A 6,000-nucleotide genomic window follows, 5' to 3' on the forward strand; every position below is an offset into this window, starting at 1 on the left:
TAGCACGTAATAAGGCGCCTGACAGACTTGCCCGGAGTGCTTCGGAATTACACCAACTTCGAAGTCTCCCAGAAACAATCAACATATTTTACAAAAAGCTGTCGACAAGCCTTATACATTCATTGCGACTGACTCCTCACCAGCCACGTGTAAAGAGAGGGCCATCAATGAAAGAGGCCTGTTTGTTTCATCGCATCCGTACGGGGTCTGCGTGTACACCAGCATGCCTCCACAAGATCGGATTCTCCGCGACGCCATTGTGCTTGACTTGCACAAAATTTGGTGATATACAACACTATATTTGAATAATTGTCATAGGCTTAAGAAAGAACGGCAATGTTTATTTGAGGAACTACAATTTCAGGCTCGCCACGTGACAGTGTCAGTGATATCGCGTTTTTTCGGCGAGAACACTAATTCTTCAGGAAGCCATGAACTTCTCGAAGTTTTTGACTGCTACAGACCTCGCATGGGGTTGGTGATGAGGGACAATAATGTTGGATTGCGGAGTGGGGAGGTAGGACTTCTGTAAAAGACCACATGAGGAAGAGCACCCAGGTAAATTGCTTACGCAGGTTATAGCTCATTTTAGTTTCACGTACGTAGAGGCTTTCCCTATACCGAGCTTGTACTTGTAAATAGTGCGCATGCGCAGAATATAGTGGCCGCGCACTGGCTTCATGGACGTACGTGAGATTCGATTCTTTGCGTGCGTTTCTTGTTAACGTCGACAGCACCGCGCGGGTGCTCAAACAATATAGCATGACAAGCGTGACAAAAATACAGCGAGTAGGGAATTGGCTACAGCACTGTTCGTGATTCCCTCTAGATGGAGCTGTTGGAAATCGTGCCCGCGCGGGGTATGGGCAGCGTGGGAGACAACAAGGAAGAAGTGAGCGTGCAGTCGATGGCGAACGGTTTGCTTGCGACTGATTTGATCGCTATGTTGGGATGGCTTAGCGGTCTGCGCAACAAACCCGGCAGAAGTGTCTTTTACCTACATCGTTTTGGTGCCGAACAACCCGGGAAGCCAGCCAGCGCCTTTGCATCTTGCGGCTTCTTTTGGGAGAGACCTCTGCATTGAGCCGTCATGGAGCAGATCAGGAAAAAGCAGGCCACTCGCCGAGCGCAAACCACGAAAATCATTAACGAGGTAAGCGAAGTCCTTCGGTCGAGACATTTCAAGCTTTCCGTGCTTCGTGTCTTGCAAATCCGAAGGAAGTTGACAAAGTAGGATTTTAACGGTGTGAACGTTGAATTGAAAACAGTCATGACCGACGAGCAAGTCATATAAGGTTTTGATTCCGTCATGGAATACGACGAAGCTGCCGTCAGCGCGTTGGGTTTTCTCGAGCACAATATTGACATGCTCAAGACTTCTCTTCGCTTTTGACAACGAAGCCACCGATTGTAGCTGACGGAAACCGACCGGCTGCATCCTCAACGAACACGACACATCCACAGCGTCAATTTGGCGCCGGATTGCCCAAGTCAGAACATGCGCGTTTTGACGGGACAATCACCCAATGGCAGCTGTTCTGGGATATGTTTATTCATTCTGTCCACGTGGACCCAAGGCTGCCTGACACCGACCACTTCCATTACCTGGCTTCTCTACCTGACGGAGCTGCTGCCAAGGCCGTCGCTAGAATCTAAGTGACAGAATCAATTTACAACGACGTACATGGAATATTGAAGCAACGCTACGGCATCCGCAAGTTGATAAAGCAGGAACTTCTTCGTTAACCTACGCATGCTTGGGCCGGTGACTTCATCGCACAACGTTACTGCCTCGCGAAAATTATTCGACGACATTCAACTTAACCAGAGAGAACTCGCCAAGCTTGGGATGAGCGTTTCATCTTACCCTTCAATGCTATGCGAAATATTCCTAAAGTCAATACCTCAGCATATGGTAGTAGAGTATTACAAGAGCGAAAGCATCGAGTCCAATACCTTATCGGTAGCCACACGCAGCCGTGCGGAATTAGCCGAACAGGATGTAGAGTGCCTGCTGAAATGTCTTCAGGTAGCAGTTGAATGTAGAGAGAAGTGCGCTCAGATTAAGGTAACAAGTGTTGCAGAAGGACCAGAGAGACCGCAGACCTGATACGTCTTCGGTTTATTGTTGACAGAACAGGAAAAAAATTAATATGCAGAGCGTGTTTGTTTGTTTGTTTCCCTGGGATGATGGCTCATACCCACTCATGGGGATTGGCCAAGAGAGTGTAGTGAAGTTTTTCTGTGATCATTTTAACTATGTGTAATGAATTGGTATTATAATAAGACTAATGCAAAAAACAACAGAAAAAGAGCAAAAAAAAGTCAAGTTGAGCAATTTTGAGATTTGAGGTGTTATGATTACCACTCAGCTGCGTTTACTTCACTCTGCCCTGGGGAGTAATAAATCATAACTTTTTGATTGAAGATCACGAAGGTATACGCTTGGTTGCCTGAACATTCAAATAATCCCTGTGGCAACGTCCCAAAACTGAGGCACCAAAGCTTAGCGCCGTTTCCGCCGTCAATCTAACGCCTATTTTCAGAAATAGCATAACTAGTAACCTTTTTCGAAGTATAGCGTAGCGGCAACAATGCAAAAAATAATGATCTAGTGATTCCATTTCTCCGCAGAAAGCGCAGAGGGGTGATGTTGTCTGACCAGCTCTGTGTTAATACAGGTTTAGGGGGGGTGGGGACACGACATCAAAATTTAGTAATTAAGACTTCGAGTTTTCTAGACTGGCTCCAGTGGGGTTGCCATGGAAACATGAGGTGGTTATATTCTGTCCATGTAGTTACTTTTTCTATCGTATCAGCGGAGATTGCTGATTTTCGATATGTTATTACCGTGATATATCCAACATCTGGCAATATGGACAAAACTGTCCCATCAAGTGCGGCTCGTGCTAAGGAATCGGCCAATTCATTTAATCTTAATCCACAGTGTCCCGGAACCCATAGTAACCTCACGAGTCTCAACTGCGGGGGTACTAATGTTTTGAATGTGCTTAGAATTCGAGAGTTCTCTGAAGCTGTCAGGGTTGCACAAACTGAAAGAGAATCCGTCATTATGACTGCGTTGTTTTGATCTGATGGAAGTTTTTGAAGAGCTAAAATAATCGCCATGAGCTCCGCTTCAAAAACTGGAGTAAAATCAGGCAGTCTCACTGAAAAGGACCAGTCAAGCGAATCAGAGGCAATGCCTACACCTGCCTTTTTATTATTTACGGATCCATGTGTGGCTATTATATTTTTAGTTTCTGTATGCTCTAAGTAATCTAATAATATGTTATTTAAAAATTTGAGAGATTGTAACTTGGCGTTTTGGGGGAATATATCATCATACTCAATTATAACATGACAATTCGAGTCATTAGTCTCAATTACATTTCTAATGTTCACATTTATACTTTGTAGATTCTTTTGTACAAACATTATCTGAGGTGTGTGAAAACGTGGCCAATGAGCAAAAAAGAAGGCGTCTGTGTTTGCGATAAAAGCATATTGAGATCTTCTTGCCGGTAAGCTATAAAATTTTAAAAATGCTTGTACGGTCAAAATTCAAAATCGACAAAGTAGTGTAGGCAGGCGCGCTTCCTGGTACAGTACGTTGATAGCCACAAATCTAGGGAGTCCCAGACACATTCACAGTGCTTCTCGCTTCAAGACAAGTAGAGGTTTCATTTTATAAGCAGGGCCACCCGAGAATAATATGCAGCTGAATTCCATGATGGGGCGCATATACATCTTGTACAACGTTATCAAGGTGTGCCTCCGTAACCTATATTTCCGGTTACTTAGCTTGTGTAGTAAGCCTGAAGCCTGCTGTGCTTTGGTAGTTATATACTCTATGTGTGGACTCCACTTAAGTTTATCATTATAAATGATTCCCAGATATTTGATAGAGTCAATTTGCTGGATGGGTTCCTGTTTATATAGAATTGAAATTGAAATTGGTTCTGCAAGCGGAAACGCTATGAGCGCACTTTTGTTGACATTTACCAATAAAGAAATCGACTGCAACCAAATTTCTAACATGTTAATATATCTTTGTAATTCAAGTTGTAGTAAGTAAATACCACAGTCAGCAGCAAAGAATGCGATGTCATCAGCATAAATGTAGACAGTAACTTCTTGATCTGTTGGAATTGTGCTCTATAAAGTATTATATAATACTGGAGATAAGACTGCTCCTTGGGGAACTCCGCGCGTTTGTTTAAATCTAGATGAGGAACATCCATCCTTGACGCAGTAGAATTCTCTTGATTTTAAGAATTCTGCCACCCACTCAATAAAATATTGTGGTAAATTCAATTTCTTTAGCGTATTTAACAATATGAAGTTCTCCACACTGTCATACGCCTTGGCTATGTCAAGCGTTACTAAAACAGCGTATTGCCTTCTTTTTCGCGCGAGCTGTATTCGGCTCTCTAAATCAGCATGGGCTCACCAAATAGAGAAACCAGTACGAAAGCCGATTTGGTTCGGTATTATTATTAAATTGTCTGCCATCCAGATACTTACTCGGCTATGTAGGACCCTCTCTACTAGTTTGACCATGTTAGATGTTAGAGATATTGGTCTGATATTATCGACTGTTACTTCTACACCCGGATTTGATAGTATAAAATCACCTTTGCTATCCTCCAATGCTGCGGCACCCATGAGTTTTTTAAGGAGTAGTTAATAATATTGGTGACGTCTCGAGGCGATAAATTGAACAGAATTTTAATCATGGGTACTGTGATTCCATCTGTGCCAGGAGACGCACAGGGTAAATGTTTAATCACGTTGGATACTTCAGTCTATGTCACTTCGTCAAAGTCAGACTTTGTCGTAGACTTGTGCCAGTTGTTTGGCACTACTGAAGTAAATCTGTTTTCCAGACCTTTACCGATTGCCTCTAAGGTAGTGGTCATTTCTTGCGCCGACAGATTATCACAAGCTGCATTAACTGGTGATGGCAAGATTTTCCGAGCTCTCATATATCGGAACAGTGCTTTCATATGTTTAGGCTTCGACAGGTATTCATAATGTCTTCTGTCATATTCTCGTTTAGCTTGAGCTACCGTTCTCTTAAAGCCCGCAGCAATGAATTTATAATCGGCCCAGTTTTGGGGGGATTGATTCTGTAAGAGCTGCTTCCAAGCTGTCTGACGTCGTCGGTGCTCTCTTGTACATTCATCATTCCACCAACGGCTATATACCCTTTTTGTGGATTCAACAGTAAATTCGGCTCTTTTGTAGGATCTTTTAATGACTGCGTTTATCTTCAAAGCTTTTGTATCATTGCTCTCTTCCGAGTGAAAAGCCAATGCTGACTTCAGATCATTCTTAAATTTAGTGTAATTTACAAATACCATTAAATTTGAACAAGATGAAATTATCGGGCAAGAAATTTCAAAACTAATCGGTAAGTGGTCACCGTTGGTGCCACAGTCCAGCGCTTTCCAAGAAGTAGTAATGGCTGAACTGACAAAAGTTAAATCTAAGGCCAACCTGGAGTGATTACAAATAAATGTGGGGGTTCTGACGTTGAGGCACGTCAGGTCATTAACCATTGTCCACTCCCACAAGCGTTTCCCACTCAGATCAGTTCTAAAACCCCAACTCGTGTGGTGGGAATTAAAGTCTCCAACTAAAACTTTGTCGTTGCACCACGACTTTGTAGCTAGATCCAAACTTCGTGTGTCTTGAACTCCATCCGGAAAAATACATATTAACTAAAGTGAAAGGAGTGCAGTTGGGCAGTGTAATGTCTATTGCCGAAATTTCGCATTCTGGTGACATATGTTTGTATGAGCATTTGACTTTCATACTAATTCTATTATTAATAAAGAAAGCTAGACCCCCACCTCTCGATGGACGGTCTAGTCGAAAAGATCGGAAGTTATTTAAATGGAACAAATTATGTACCGAGAGCCATGTCTCTTGTAAAGCTATAATATCAGGAGCGAATTTTGAATGCAAGTATACCAAATCCGTAGATGCAGAATG

The sequence above is a fragment of the Rhipicephalus microplus genome, chromosome 10 (assembly GCF_043290135.1).
Source record: "Rhipicephalus microplus isolate Deutch F79 chromosome 10, USDA_Rmic, whole genome shotgun sequence".
NCBI lineage: Eukaryota > Metazoa > Arthropoda > Arachnida > Ixodida > Ixodidae > Rhipicephalus > Rhipicephalus microplus.